Genomic DNA, 17,433 nt, shown 5'->3' with positions numbered 1-17,433 from the left:
AGCCTAATATGTTATTTTAATTATTTTTTTCGTTTTAGCTTATTAAGCATCTCCTGCTATATAGTGAAAACTTTGGCCAAAACGAGTTTTAATACTGCACATGGATACCAGAATGAAAAATTAAATTAACTATTAGAAGCACTTATGGACCTTCAAAGGACGCTACTCTATTCCATACGAAGGACTGCTGATGAGATTGTTCCAATTTTACCCATATATGCCACATTTCATCTTAACTTCACATTATTAACAGTATTATTATTGATATCATAAATGTGGAAGGCTGGATGATGGAGTGGATTGCCAACCTGAATCCTTAAGGTCTGAAGCAAATATGGCACTTCTCAATTCAAAACAAACAAATCATCACGTGGGTTAAAGGTGGTACAGCGAAATTGATTATTGCATGGAAGAATCCTAATGCTGGAAAGCGACTCTTATAACGCCGGAATGCGCACAAGTGCCTCTGCATGTGGGTCCGCCCAATCCCTATTGACCCTTCTGTAACAGCATTAGTGTGAAATTCATTTTAGCAAAGTTGGCCATTTTAGTGTGCTGAAAAGAAATTTTTTTGAAAGCAAAAAAAAGTTTGCATCACCCTAATAGGTTAATTCACGGCCATACTGATAGTGCGAAAATATACGCAATATTTTATTAATAAACTTCTTCAAAGACACTAACCTTAAAAAATTACGCGTTTTTTACGTAAATGCTAATGATCGCGTTTTTTCGATTTGGCACCACTATGCGATGCGATGACTCAAATTCACGTAGGAACGTTCGGTCAAGAAATCGTTTGAGACTTTACGAATTGCGAATTTTTTCTAGTCAGAAAACACGATGTTCAAAAATTGACCGCTTTTAGCTAAGCGTAGCTTCTACTTCTTCGCTATATCAAGTAGCGGTTCTTGGCGGATCAACTTTTTTAAACCAAGTGAGCACCCGTACTCCAGGTTAAGAGCGGCTCACGACAGCGTCTGATAGTCCTTCATAATGGGACCCATCCTAGCAAAAACGCATCGGAATATTCGTCATCGATCTTTGCAACAAAACAAGGACGACTACAGGAAATTCGGTACACTAGAATCTCTCTTTTTTTAAACAGCGTGACAACGTGAGCGCCTGTTTCTAGGCAAGGGGCGGCTCACAACGGTGTTCCCACTGCACAGTGAATCGCCGTTTTCGTGTCAGGTATGCGGTTGAATCCCAGGTTAGGCGCGGCATACAACAGCGACTGAACCGGAGCGGGCGGTTGACTTTTGAAACGCTGTGTCTCGCTAGTTATATCCAAGATGGCAGCCCTGTCCGCGAGACCAGACATCGCAGCCCAAGTTAGGCGGCGTGCCTAAAATACTTGTGGTATGACCAATTCAGGAAATGAACTACAACGGAATAATCGGTATGGATCTGCGCAAAAGAAAAAGGACAACTTGATACTTGGAATGTCAAAAATAAAGTAAGTAAAAATCTCTTTTTGCATCCACTTTTTTACGTCCGAAATTTCAATGAACGTCCTCTCTTTTTACGACGATTTTTACGTCCTCTTAATATTGGACGTAAACCGAGGCTTGAGTATACTTAGAATCGCTGATTTTCGTAGATGGTGACCAGTCCCGGTCTTGAACAGCTTGAAACGTAAACGATGCAGAGGGGAGACAGTGAAAAATTCGTGAAGAATCGTGAAGAATTAGACCAACTGTTCCATGCTAATGAGACGTGCAAGTTCTACGAAAAAGTGAACCAATCTCGTAAGCCCTATCACGCCGAAAACTGACATGTGTAAGGACGAGTGAGCGAATCTAATCACAAACGAGCGCGAGGAGGTCGACAGATGGAAACAGTTCTTCGATGAACACCTTATTGGCGAAGCTGCAGAAGAAGGCGAAACGGAAGTTAGCCTAGGAATGCCTATGGCATTACTATCTTAGAAATGCTCCAGCACCAGATCTACAAGAAGTCAAACAAGAAATCGAGTTGCTGGAGACCAACAAAGCTGCCGATAGGGGCTGTCTACTGGCAGAGCTTTACACACATGGCCGAAAAATACTGGTAATGGCTCTACTCTTGGCAGAACTTGGCAGAACATGAGGAATAGATAAAAGGAGTTGTTTGTTCCATCTACAATAAGGGTGGTCTGTCATTATCGCGGCATAACGGTGATAAGCACCACCTACAAGGTACTCTCCCAGATCATATTACGCCGCAGCTGTAACCGATAGAACAAAGTTCCGTAGAGTATTACCTTCACGGGGACTCGCGCTACTCCGCACTAAATCTTCACCATCACCAAATCTAGCAGAAACGTCGGGAATACAACGTGCCCACGCATTACATCGTTATTGATTTCAAAGCAGCATACGATACAGTCGATTGAAACTAGCTATGAAATGTATCGCACGAATACGGATTTTCGGACCAACTGACGCGACTGATCAGAGTTACGTGGAACCGAGTGATATGTTTTGTGTGCAGCTCGGCGACACTCTCGAGACCCTTCGAGACGCGGCGAAAGTTGAAACAAGATGACAGCTTATCCTGCATGCTTTTCAACATCAAATTTTATACTTTTCGCCATAGAATAAAAACAACTTGATATATCCATCTTTAGGTAGTACTTTTTCAAAGGTAAATAGATACATTTTGAGGGAAAATATCACATTAGGTATTTTAGCTTTGAACATTGATGCAATAGCATCTCAAAGTTGAAAATTTGACTGATTTACGGGGTAATTCTGTACTGATTCGGGTTAATGTAATAATATATCTTTAAAAACACCTTGCGTCTCCATTGTTATTATCAAAACTTTATTTCTAAACAAGCATATCTCTGAATTTTTGACAAAAGTGTATGAAATATGAAAAAACGGAAGTGTCTTTGGTCTTCAAACTCAGAAAACACGTAAAAACAGAACTATTTAATATCTTGCAGCTACAGAAACTCAAAACAATATTTTTTCCTTGAAAGTCAATTAGAATACATTTCATTTACGTCACAATTACGTAAAACCTGCATTGCACCGAAGAACAACATAACGAAAAATATGAAAAAAGAAATCTCGCAAATTAATTGCGTACAGTAAACAGAATGAAATAAATGTTACAGATACGTATAATTGAGTAAGTGTAAAAATTAGCAACTCGATTCAAAGCACAATCATGCCTGGTGATAAAAGTAAAATTTAGACTTAGCAACACTAGCGAAATCAATGAAAATTACAAAGCATCCGATTCAATTCAATTCAACGCAAATCGAAAATATTATCCGAATCTTACCACCGTCGTTCGATTCAGCTTAATCCATCATTGCTAAAATTAAAAATGACATCCGACACGAAGGGTACATGCCCAGTTTAACACTTTGGCAACCCCCATTCTTTCCCCCATTACTTCTCGTTTCCGACAGAAAACATGTTCAGCAAGAACGGAGCAAATTGACTTTTGTTTCATTCGGAGCACAAAGAGTACTGATCTCACCAGTCATCATCATCATTCCTTTGCCGTTTGAAATGTACACCAAACAAAATAAGTATGAACATCCAAAAGTTCAATAACCGCGCATTTCCATCAGCGTACAGGTTAGCACACGTATGACTCAAAAAGCGCAAGTTACCCACTCTTATCCCCCCCGTGTAAGGTAGAGAACGCCACATATGTGTATGAGTCTTCGAAGCTCACAGAAATCGAAAATCGAAAACACGAAAACAAGTCAACAAACCATTCCATCCCGAAATTCTGTTTGGATATCCACTTAATATCCACCTTCTTCTCGGGTCGTCGCCGCACCGCGCCACAGCCGCCGCGCTGGCCACCTGATCGCAATCGTTTGATATCGGTTGCGCATATGTGTGTGCGAGCGAGCCGGTGAAAAATAAACATGATCTCTGGCCACGCAGAAACGAACGGCACGGCAAGTGCCCTCGACTTCTTCGCTCGACGCTTCACCCCTTATCCTGTTTCATAATTGAACATCAAAGGCTCATCATTATCTCCCGTGCCACCCGTCGTCGTCCTCGTCGTCGTCGTCGTCGTTGCTTAATTTTGGCAATTTTGCTGTTCGAAACCGATCTTTCCACTGGCTGATTGAGTGACTGATTGGGGTTGCTGATGGTAATCTGTGGCGTTTGAATGGTTTGGCATAGTACCTACACGGTTTGACCTATGGCCGGACGGCTCACAATCAGACGGGCAGGTGTGCCGCCGCGAGGTTGCTATGCAACGTTAGATGAATGTTAGATCCAACTATCAATCTCTTCGCAGTGCCATTGCGAGCGGTTTTTGTTATTTAAAAATAATGTATAACAAGGTTAAGCAAACCCTTCTATTCATATGACCTAATGAAACGCTTTTTTTGACAAAGGCGAACTAGAATTATACGTTTTTTTTGTCAGGAATATCCGCATCCGTATTGCCGATAAAAATAAAATGAAATGCGTGCAGATTTATATTTACATTTTTGCAGCTGCATTTTTTTATTGTAGCTCAAAATCTAAAAATTATGTATTTTTTAAAATGTTATGCAAGAAATTATCACTTTAAAAAAATAAGTTTCAGTTATAATTTTTCCTGAAAACATCATTAAAACATCTTTTATATCTGGCAACAAAAAAATTAAAATCGGTACAATAGCTCAAGTGTCATAAATTAGGGATCACCCTTATACGGAATGGCGGTGGAGAGGATATATTGCCAACATATCCGTCAGATAAAACGGAATTCCTGCCTTGGCGCAGTGACGCGCAAAGAGCCATCTAGTTTTTAAAAAGTAGCGAAAGGTTCATATAACATGAACTTAACGCGGTAGTTTTTTAACTTTTCCTACTCCACACGATTGTGAAGAACGTGCTGCTCGAGCCACAAATGCTGATATTTACTTGATCACCGAAATATTCAAATTGAGTTTTCCATAATGTGTTTTATTTGGAAAGGGAGTAAGTGCCTGATACGGAAAATGAACTGGTACTGGAAAATTTTCGATCTATAGCCTAAAAAATGTGCAATGGCAAGTAGGACTCGAACTTACAATCTCTGGGTTGCCGGCCGACTATTTTAACCTTTAAACTCTTGCTGAACCCTTCTATTAGGTAGTCTAATACCCAGTTTTGTTTCATTCTCCCAATTCTATCATTCCACACACACGCACCACACACTCGCCTCAGCGATGCGTTTTCGTATGAGTATTCCTTAATGCTACTGCAGAGAAGATACACTGTTATCTACTCGCTCAGTGCGATAGAAACAGGCAGTTCGTTGCTAACTGTCGCTCTGATAAGTCCAGTGAGTTAACACCACCGCACAAGGGGCAAAAATACGCTCGTAGTCCCAATGATTAGAAGCCGCTAGCTTGGAATCTTACAAGATACCCATTATAATCCCCAAAAATAATGGCAAAAGCTAATTAAACGGTATAAAAACTTATTTGCCGTTCATGAAATGAACTCAAATGTCTTCCGAATGTTGTCAAAACATCGGAAGAATCAAATACCATCCATTCCATGCTGTGGGAAATGCTAGAATAGTCCATTTTGTGCAATTCACCCTTAAATACATAGTAAAATCTAATTAAAGCGATTAAAACTAACTCAAAGGCCGGGAAATACACTCGTATAACACCAGTTTACTTGAAAAACATTAAGAGAGTTGAATGTCATCGATTCCTTACCGTGAGGAATTAACAAACGGTTCATTTTGCCCAATTCTTTCCTAAATCCGCAGAAACACGTCCATGTGCTAATGCATAAAAATGCGTAATTTTTCAAGGAAGCTGTCTTTAGAGAAGTTTATCAATAAAACATAGCGCATCTTTTTACACCATTAATGCGACCATAAATTCACCTATTAGGGTGATACAAACTTTTGTTTCTTTTTTAGAATACGTCCAAACCTTTTTTTACTTCAGAAAAATTGTAGAACACACTAAAATGGGCAGCTTTACTGAACATGGTTACTATATATCTCTAGTAAGTTGCGAGATATATTAATTTGTTTAAAAAGGACACCTAAAAATCAATTCTGCACAATAACTCTCGCGCAACATGTGAAAAGGGCCTATGTGCAAATGAGAGATTCTCTTCGTGTCTCCTCTTTTCCATTTATCAAGGCGCCGTAAAAGCATTCCAGTGCAATTTTTCTTAACTAATAGTTACCCGCATAAATGAAAACAATTGTGAAAATGGTCATAACCATATCATTATTATAATATTTGCAATCACCATACGATCAAAGGTTACAGTACAGTACAAAGGCAGAACTTTTCAACGACGCTACAATTTATATTATGGTTCAACCATTATCATTATGTTCATCATATCCTACACTTCAAAAATATGCATGGAAAATCGCTCGATTTCGTATGGTGAACATTCTTAACGACTAATTTTTTTAATGGTTACTTGACAAAAAAACCACAACTAATATACTTGATGTTAAACCAGGCAACAGTTTGGATACTGTACCCAACCATTTTACAAATGGTTTTAGACTGGAAGATAGATATTAATATTTATGGTTAGAATATAATTCCAATTAGTGCGGGTAGCTAATAACGGTAGCTATTAAAAAATTGTAAAATTTATTCATTCAATTGCATTTGTAACACCGTAATAACTGGAAGCGGGGAGACGCAAAGAGAATCTCTCATTTGTATGTATGTATGTATGCATGTATGGGGACTACCTCCTATCGCAGCAGAACAACTGTTCATAGCAATGGGCTTATTTGACAAAGGGAATTGTACAAACATAACCATTGGTCACGTTCACCAGGTCCTGTATGATGGGCCAAAAGGGAATCGGTCGGCAACCAACATCGCTTGCACGTACCAGGGGTGTTTGAGAATCTCCTTCCAGAAACTAGATCGCATGAGTCAATCGTTAAGTAAGCCCTCCCAATGCAGAATGACCCCAATAGGTGGGGATAGTGTTATAGCGTGTACGCTTACGCAAAGAGAATCTCTCATTTGCACATAAGCCCTTTTCACATGTTACTTAGCATGAATTTCTTTATTGCTTTCAACTGTTCTCCAAAGTTATTCAGTATGATATAATACACATTTTTTCTGAAAGCTGGTTTTGCCTTTGAGTTAGTTTTAATCATGTTAATTAGGATTTACTGCGTACGTGCGGGTGAATTGGGCAAAACAGACTATTCTAACTTTTCGCATAGCATGGAATGGATGGGATTTGATTTTTCTGATGTTTGGACAACATTTGGAAGCTATTTGAGTTAATTTCACTAGCGGCAAAAAAGTGGGTATGGATACTGTTTAATTACTTTTGCCATGATTTTTGCGGATAGTAGGGCAAAATGGACATCTTCCCAAGATCTGCACAAGATGGGACCCAGGCTTGATTCGCTCTTTTTACTTTATTTTTGCTCTTTTGACCACAGCGTCTCAGTCAAACAAAATTAGAAACAGTGAAGCATAGGCCAGTTGTAGAGTAGATTATTACCTGCAATATTGTTGAAGTTTTATCTTTTATATTTATGACGCTATGGGGCTGATACCCCGCTGGTAGCCAAAAGAGCTTTTTTTGCTACCAATGTCATTGCCCCTCTGTAACGCTATGAATACAAAAGACTATATGAATACTATACTTTCTTCAATAATATTGTAGATAATATGTAACTCTGCACTCCCAGCTAGCACCAACTCGTATATCAATGTACGAAAACTATCGTAAATATCTCCTAACAAACTCGAAATCGTAACTAAAGCTGGATAAAGTGGGATCAAGTTGATTTTCTGTCGTATATAATGATAATGATTGACATACATACGATTTTCAGCACAAAATCGTAGAGTAGTACGGAGCGACTCGCGCTTAATCGGATATTATCGTATATAAATACTTATATAGCCGTAACGCTCAAAATTATTCGTAATCACGTATATCACCTCCAAAATAGTAGGGATATGCCAATTTTGCGCATGAAATACGATTTATTTAGCATGTATATCTGTACGTAATGCTGATTTTTACCTTTTTTATACATACGAAAATGCTAGCTGGGACTTTTCCTATAAATCACTTTTTGGAATTCGTTTGGCTAAGGCGCTGTAGTCAAAAGAGCAAAAACGAAGTAAAAAGAGCAAATCAACCCTGATGGGACCAATCCCAAACATGGGACCAATCGATTTCTTGCATTTTTTACATAGCAATAGGTATCTTGTAAGATTCCAAACTAGCGGCTTCTGATTATTAGAATTACGAGCTCATTTTTGCCCATTGTGCACCAGGTATATACTTTTACAAGTATACTTTCTTCTGCAATTTTGTAGACAATGACTATTAGTTTCTAGACTACGCCATTAAAGGTTTATTTGCTAAATAACGATTTTCTAAAATCTAACACATCTTGAGGTGCAGCTAGAAGACACTCGTTTCTGTAGTTGCGCTACTTCATACCAAAATATGCAAACCACAATTTAAAATTGGTTTTCAGCAATATGGTTTGCTGAAATAAAACCAGAAGGTGATTTGGCTCAATATTAACAATTTGATTTCTTTACTGAACACTCAGAAATGGTTAGAGCTGAACTGTCAAAACGGCCGCCATATTAAATATTTATGTTCTAAGAGCGGTTTCAAAACGCTTTTTGTTTCGCGGTTTCAACATTGCTTTAAAGCAATTCAAAATTTATTTTAACATGTTCAGTATAGTCGCTTATTGTGCGATTTATTTTTACGCAATTTGTTTTTCTTGATTATAACGGGTGACAACTAAAATTTTCGAATTTTTTCGAGACCCCGTGTACTCAACAACAAACGAGCTCAGAGAGAAATGAGAGTATGCATGTGTTGACTCTCTCTCCTCTTTTTGTTAATATTTTTTGTTTTGTTTATGCTTGCCCAGTTTTGCTAAAAATAGCGTCGAAACAAGAACCGGGAGCGCGTTGTACACTTCTACGAACTCCATCAGAAATCTCGGGAAAAAGTATACGGTACAATATTTAAAAAGCAATTTGTTTGCGGCTTCGGCTGTTTATCATATCCAAAGATGCCCAACAACTATTCGCAAGCAAGATAGTGGAAGACCAGCCAAAATTATGGTCGCAGAAGGACACCGTTCTCTTTTTCGTTTCTTCAACAACAAGCCCTCTGGTTTGGCTATCAATTGAGATGCATCAGACGAATGTTACTAATCACAAATTTAGGTTTTGAAGCACTTTTGTATTACGCTTAACGGGAAACTGGCAATCACTAACTTTTCGTCGGAAAGTTCGATTTCGGAAGCGGTTTTTGGACCCAAAAGCGGGATTCTGTTTATAGAAATGTTCATTCTTCTTGCCAATCTGAACACAGCGAATATATTTTCATAAACAAAATTTTTGTTTCAAACAAAAAAAACTGCTTTTGAAATTGGCAGAATCGATTACTTCTAATTTCACCTTAATATTGCATGAAATTTGCAAATCTGCATGCACTATTGAATAAATATACCTTTTTGTGGTGTTGATTTAATATGACAATTAATTTTTAATTTTTTAAAATCAATGATTTTAAGCTTTGTAAAGCTTGGAATGAAGCAAATAAAGTGTTGCTGGAAAATGTACGTACTATCGAGGCAAAATGTACGTATTATGGAGGGTACATACTAACGAGGGTACGTACTAACGAGGGTACGTATTATCGAGGTATACCTGTAGTATAATTAAAGGAACTCCAAGAACAATTAATGGAACATTAGCGCAACGACTGGTACAATCTAGTTGAATCAGAAAATTCTTTTTTGTTCTCTATAAAGTCACTCCTTTAACGAATACATTTATCTTGCCTTGGGACAAATACCTTATGATTGACAAATCAATATCCCTCAAACATTAATTGAAGCACATATGAACAAGAAAAAAGGAATTAAATTGTGCTTAGTTACCCTACTAGCACGGTTGTTACAAGCCAGTTGTGACAACCGATTTATAACTAATTATAGTCATAAATAAGTTTCAGTAAACATAAATGCGAAAAGGGTGCTGCTTGGGTACGCCATTAATGGAGCGTCTTCCCTAATAGCAACAATATTTTATGTCAGAATATTTTTCAAAAACATAACATTCTAAACAGAACTAATGATTTGGGTATAGATGCAACAATTACGGAGATGGAGTGATTTAAATTATACATGTTCACTTCGATGCAGTCGTTATTTAGCAGAGATGCAACAACAACACAGAATTTCATGAGAATTCAATAAACATACTAATAATAGACCAGAGAGGCGACTCTGTATACTCAAAACATTCTGCACATAAAAAGCAAAGCCTTGGGCTTAAACTAACGGTATGCTGCACATAGCTGGTGGTAAATTTCCATAAGAAATTCCATACAATTTTCATGTACCACATATAAACAAAAAACACCCAGAAGTACACAAAATGAAAATTATACACATATGAATAGTATGTGCAAATTTTTCGCGCACACACGAAAGATCTCTGTTTAATTATTGGGCAAATTGCAAAAATCTATGTGTGGGGTACATAGAAACTATATGAAAAGTTTTCTCGGTGTACGTAAACCGAGTAATAAAGGGTGCCACGACCAAAATTTGTCCGCCTTAAACTTGACGCATTCGTAGACCTTTTAATCTACGTCTACGTCAAGATATATTTCAAACACATACCTTGGTAAGAGTTTTATATGGCGACCGGAAGGAAAAAGGTGGCAGACATTTTCAAGTATATGAACCGGTGGAAATTGTTTGTTTTTTTTTTAAACTAGAAAATTTACGGGAGCGAGTGTCTGGAAAATATCTGCGTCCCTTCCAGAAGCTGAATTGATTTGATTCCGTGCTATTTTGGCCGTATTTGGCATCTTTTAATTATGGAAGAGACGCTATAGAATGGTGTAGTGTACCGCCCGTAACGTGCAGATGGTGTTGGAGGACAAGAACCCATTCCTGCATGCCGTAGTACCACCCAATCAATAAATATTGGGCTATCATCAAGCGACCTGAAGAACATGAAGAAGACCCAGCAAACTATTGGAAGCAAGAATCAGTTTAAGGTAATCCTGCGTTCTGCGGCGAGCAAATGATAGCATGAGAAAGGTTAGGCTCCCAGATTCGGCTAACCGGAAGATTAGTTGAATTTTTTTTCTGTACTTTATTCTAATTGAAAGTTAAAAAGAGAAATTTTTAATTTTTAAGGAAATTTTTGTATGAACAAATTTAGCCAGTAACACCCTTTAAAAATGAGTTTGGACCTTTTTTAACATATGTACAAAACAGACAAACAAGCAAAACAAACGTTTTTCAACTCAAATGTTTCTATTGATGTTTTTTTTTTTGTTCAGCTTAAGTTTTATTATTTAAAAATGGCGGGTCCTACATGTTAGTCACTCATTCGTCTTGAGTTCCCAGAGAAATAATTTGTTCAGTGATGCTGGTTCATTTTGTTTGGTTGCTAGAGAGATGTGTGAAAAAAGGCCACTGTCGCAGCATTGTTGGTTGTCTTTCATAGCAGAACCCCTAGATATAGGCATCTTCCGAGCAAATAGTTGTTTGTAGTTTGCAATTATCCAATTGTTTCATGTTTCGTCTATGTGGAGTTTGTTTGGGATAAAATCTATATGTTTTCGATGTTGAAAAAAATCTAAAGTTCCACTTTGTATGCAAGACTATTTCATTAATATAGAACTGGTTTGAATGTCAATCATGATAGGACTTACAGTGATACGTAAAGTAAATTTCTGTTCAATACCTGGGTCTGAAAATCCTTTATAGTTTTATCTTGTAAAAAGAAACGTTCATATTTGGAATATTATTCAAATAAGTCACATCAATGGAATTTAAAATAAACGACATCCGAAATGAAATCTAGATGTCGCCTAGGTAGTACGGGAGAACTACCTCTGCAACTCTTTTAGCTTTGATTTTACCATTTTAATTCGAGCGCCTCAGCCAAGCAGAATTGGCTCAGTGCGGTATAAAACAGCTGTAAAGTTAATCATTGTTTACAATAACCCTGAAGAACGTATAGTTGCTTTGTATTTATGGAAACAAGGGTGCTCTTTTTGCTACCAATGGTATTGCAGGGCTATAGTGCCATAAATACAAACGATAAAAGTATATTTTCTTCAGCAATATTGTAGATAATAATCAATTCTACAATTGCACCCTTCACCACTTTCTAGAATTCTATAGTAAAAAGAGAAAATACAAAGCAAAAAGAGCATTCCAAGCCTGAATAATTGTAAAGTGGAGTCAATCAAATTTCAAATAATTCCGCCATAAAAATAGTCCTATCTATAGGAAACAGAAAATATGCTGTCGTATTTTGGAAAAGAAATAAAACCTACAAAATGAGACTAAAGCATTAAACTAACTCTCAGTTGACACAATATATCAAGGAATAAAACCTCGCACTATATTTCGCCTGAACCAGAAAATTTATCAAAATGAAACTTCAGTGCTTCAAAAATTTTCCACACGTTACGTTGTTGAACATCTAATGCACTCTTCAAGCGACATACCCTGTACACTGAGTTTCTCGAACAATCTCATCGTGTTCCGAATCGGGTTGCTCTCGTATACTCTCGAGAGTTCCTATCGCGACCCTTCTTTTTCTCTCTGCTAAACCGACACGATCTCATTTTACTCTCCTGCATTTTCCTATTTCATAGTTCCGATTCGCACTGTTTTCGTCCACGTTCGGCTCTTGTTCGTGAAGTGCATTCTGCATTATCGATTCGCTCACTGCGCGAAGTTCATCGACCTCAGCTGCTGGTGACCCACATACGTATTGCTGACTGCACTTTATTGGAAATTTATTTGAACGAATGATAAATCATTGGTCTTTATCTTAAGCTTGATTCCTGTTACTATAATTGAAATATTTTTTCTTTTACTCGGAAGATTTGGGGAAATTTTTTGCCAGTAAAAAATTAAGTCTGTGACTCTTTCCGATACAAATCTGTTAATTTCAGTAGAAATATCCAGAAACATAAAAGAAAATTTAACACCACGCCAATCTACATTGACCCAATTGATTTTGTCATATTTTTTGCAATAAAAATCCGCTCTCTATTGCTCACTCAATAGTGACAAATAGATGAGTAACACGTCACCAACACCATCACACGCGGTGTATCAATCACTGCTCTCACTAACACCAGCACAAAAGTGCACGTCTCACTTCGGCAATAGCAATAGCAAGACAGCAGCAGTTCAACGACCCCACTGCCAGTGTGACCCAGTTTTTATCAACTCCAGTCACTCATTCGCTCACCGAGCTGAGGTTTTGCTATTTCCAACCAGTCTACATCGTAAATGTTGGATCCAGTGCGATTACCGTGAGAACTGCTGCGTCTGCTCTGAGCTTCCTAGGTCACTTCACGATTTCATAATCGAATATCTTCACCGTCATGACACATTGACGGAAGGAACTAATTGAAATGGCAATGAGAGAAGTAAGCAAAAACATCTAAACCACTGCCCGGCAGCTGTGGTAAATGGTCAGCACTAGTGCTGACACACTATTAGAACAGCCAGTTTACAACGCATAAAACTTGTGTAAGCTGCGCGGGATGTTCTTGGGGTGACCCTGAAAGGCTCGCTGCGAAACTTAGAATCTACCGCCACTGATGACGACGGCGACGACGACGATTGCCTTCCTCGTAAACTTCCCTTTGCCCGAAGATCTGACAACAAAGCGCGACTTACCTTCACGAAGCGTTGTTCGTTGTAATCCTTCAGCGGTGTGTATCTAGTAGATGCTCGTTAATTGAGTACTCATGGTGAAGAAGGGTGGCTATAATATGATGCTTCTGACACCTCAACTGGAGGGATTGCTAATTTTCGCGATCACATGAACTGTACAGACACACGCCCACAAGCGCAGCTTTTTGGCCAATACACGTTCGGCTGTCGGTTCTGGAACGATCTCTGGAACGTGGCGGAATAATTGCGTTCTAGCTTATTCAAATCACATCGGATATCTTATATTTCGCATTTGTTGTTGGTTGAGATGAGCAGCCTGGCTCTCGAAGTCACACACAAGTTCCCGCTGGATCACTGTTCTCTAACGAGACACCCAACACCGACCACATAGACACAAGATACACCAAAGCTGGAGCACAAAAGTCGCAAATTATTCCCGATTTCTCTATCTTTCCTCCACTGCAAGCGCTCAATCCATCCCGCTCACTTTGGCAATTAATCCCTCGGGAGCACTTGATTCCTGTTTAACTTGTTTTCTCGGTGGTTTTCCTCGTCAATCAGTATCAAATTCACTGTTTTTGTTGTTCACCAACAGCTTTAGTCACTTTTTGCGCACTTGATCAAATCATTCATCCAATTGTCGCAACCGATGCATTGCGTCGTATCTCCCGTCGATGATGGTTTGCAGTTCGTTGATTGATGCCCCCTCGCTTGCAGGCGTCGTTGTTGACAGTTTTGACTAATAGCCAGGTTCGTTTCTTCCTTCTCACTTTCTCGTTCAAATCCCTTTCGTTGGTAGATTGCACAATTCTCACAATTACTCTCGACGGTCACTCGAACAGGATCTTTCGATCTTAATTTATATCACCAGTTTAAATATTATCACTTAATCACTCGATCTACCGATCGAGTTTCACTGTATTTTGACTCTTTTTGCAATCAAACCGCACTTCCTTTTGAAGTGCGCGCCCAGTTTTCCAACCGCTGCCACTTTGTTTATCACGAAAAGCACTGATCGGGATTTGTTCTTCTTCGCGTGCCGTCACTGTTCGAATGTGGCAACAACAAGTCGCAGCACAACCCGATCCAGCTTATGTAATTCTCCCGGTGACTCACGTTGTAAGTTTGATGTTTCACCCCAAAAGCTTCGCGATCGACTCCGAGTCCGAGTCTCACTGCCGTGGCACTCAGAATTCTCCGGCAAACGGATTCGAACCAAACCAAAATCTGATAATGAAACGCGAACAGCCTCCGTAGGAACAAACAGGGATACGTCCGCCTCGTGAATTGTCTTCGGCGCAACTAAATCGAGGAAGATACGGAAAATCACTGTTTACTCTCTGGAAACCATACAGTTTGACGGTCAAGGTGCTTCCCCCACCATCGAGACTCGGGAAACTCACCTACACCAGCTTCAGCAGCAGTCCGAATTGTGTAACACCCGGACCGATCTAGAACTCTTCAAAAAGCTTTCCGTACGCACACAGACAGAGGCAACTCGATACTTCCCCTTGTAAGCCATTCAACTCAACAAAAGCGCTGCTACACCTGTGTTCCAGGTGTAAAAACGACACATCGAAAAGCAGAAGCTTGCTGTTAGAACAAACACCAACACCGACGCGCCGACCATTGAAGTCCGGCCAAAGTAGGAGAAGGAAGCGCAATCACTCAGAGCACAAAAGCCACCGAGCGAGGATCATTGAGAGAATACGATGATCATTATGCGTATGTATGTGCCTTCCTCATCCTCCTCCTGCTTCCCCATTGTCAAACCCCGCCATACCAATCATCCAATACATTCATCCTCGCAAGGAATAACGGTACCGTCCGACCGACCGACGATCGGAGTTTATGCTGCTGCTGCTGTTGCTATTGCATAGTACTCTTCCTGTCCTTTCTTTCACCATTTTCGTCGCCTTTCCGTTGTTGGTCCGATCGCCCTAGAGGTAGGTACCAACCATACACAGGTAGAATTTGGTGTTGCGTGAGATTCCGCTCGCTACACACCCGCAATTCGTCCCCCCCGGGCCTATAAGTCCCGAACTTCACACTTGTGGCATTGCGGTACGATGGTGCCGTGTTCGCGTTGTGTTGTGGGATGTGAAGTTCATGGGAATTACCTGTGCGTCGTGTCGAGGTCAACCTTTTTCATTCAAGCGCGATGCTGTGCGACAGGGACAGGGGGTACCGGGTATTACAAAATCCATTGTTATGTTACGGTTCTTTCCTCTTCCGCCTCGTCTCTCGACCCGGTCGCGCACGGGATCGCTAGATTTCGATGCATACTGCCGCCGCCGCCGCCGCCAGTGTCGTTTGGTTGTCGGTACCGTCGCGGGAGTTTATTGGATGGGTTTTATTCCGCTGCGCTATTAAGCGGGATCATGCGGGAACTAGTAGCTTGCGCTAGAATGTTGTGCGCCGCTCCGAGGGGTCAGGGTGGCTATTGTGTGCGACTGTGATGTAATAGATTAAATTAGATTGAAAAGTCTCGTAGGCGCCCAACCAGGACTGACTATTGTGAGCACATTGTTTAATCTTCTGGCGTGCGATGCTCGGGCGCGATATGCCAGCTGAAATAGTGGTAGGGTTCATAGACCGGAGGGAACATCATAAAATAAAATTTACGCTGGTGTTACATTCGTCATAAATTTTTCATAGATTTAGAACTCTGAACGAAATTGTGACTGTCGTTTGTGTCAGTCGGCTTATTAGCAAAAATATTCAGAAAATAGATTAACGTCGCGATGAGGAAAAGATATCAAACAAAGCTAAATTGGAAAGTAACGCCCAACTATAAAATAAATTAAAATATTTTATCCAATTTTATTAATTTTACCCACAAAAGGATTTGCGAAATTAAGTTCACTTTTCATGAATTTTGAAAATCGAGTATTGATATTTTTCATATAGCATTTTCACTTAGCATTGTAAGTAAACCATGTGATTCAGTATCGCCTATTGCACAAATATTTTTTTCATAATGTTATTATTCTTATCATTATCATTTCTCTTATTTATTCTGCAACTTAAGGCAATACCTTTTCAAATGTCACAATGAATTATATATGGTAGACTTACTTACTTACTTACTTACTTAATTGGCCTAACGTCTTATATGACAAGGCCTGCGCAGTATAATTTCTCCATCTGTTTCGGTCCATGGCAACTGATCTCCAGTTCCGCGGGCACCCAGTGCTCGCCAGATCTCGCTCCACCTGGTCCTGCCACCTCGCTCGCTGTGCCCCTCTTCGTCTTGTTCCTACCGGATTTGATGCGAAAATCATTTTTGCAGGATAGTTGTCCGGCATTCTAGCAACATGTCCTGCCCAACGTATCCGACCAGCTTTAACCACTTTCTGAATACTTGGTTCGCCGTAGAGACGCGCGAGCTCGTGGTTCATTCTTCGCCTCCATACACCGTTCTCTTGCACTCCGCCAAAGATGGTTCTTAGCACCGGCCGTTCGAAAACTCCGAGTGCTCGTAAGTCCTCTTCTAGCTGTGTCCACGTTTCGTGCTCGTAGAGGACAACCGGTCTAATTAGCGTTTTGTACAGTGTGCACTTTATACGGGGGCTCAAATTGGTCGACCGCAAGTGTTTGTGGAGTCCGTAGTAGGCCCGACTTCCGCTGATAATACGTCTTTTAATCTCACGGCTGGTATTGTTGTCCTCTGTTGCCAGCGAGCCAAGGTATACGAACTCGTCGACTACCTCGAACTCATCCCCGTCGATTACCACGGTACTGCCCAAGCGAGCCCTGTCGCGCTCGGTCCCGCCC

The 17,433-nt window shown here is 39.9% G+C and overlaps 1 protein-coding gene across 1 annotated transcript in view; it reads right to left on the bottom strand.

The window, feature by feature from the left end:
• Positions 1 to 14,914, bottom strand: part of LOC128738828 (PR domain zinc finger protein 1) — a 143,086-nt gene extending 128,172 nt beyond the window's left edge. Inside the window, exon 1 of the mRNA XM_053834243.1 lies at positions 13,660 to 14,914. The gene's annotated coding sequence lies outside the window, so the exon portion shown is untranslated. The remainder of the gene's footprint in view (positions 1 to 13,659) is intronic.
• Between the last annotated feature and the right edge of the window lie 2,519 nt (positions 14,915 to 17,433).

The sequence above is a fragment of the Sabethes cyaneus genome, chromosome 2 (genome assembly GCF_943734655.1).
Source record: "Sabethes cyaneus chromosome 2, idSabCyanKW18_F2, whole genome shotgun sequence".
Taxonomy (NCBI): domain Eukaryota; kingdom Metazoa; phylum Arthropoda; class Insecta; order Diptera; family Culicidae; genus Sabethes; species Sabethes cyaneus.
This window is presented reverse-complemented; position numbering and strand designations above follow the sequence as displayed.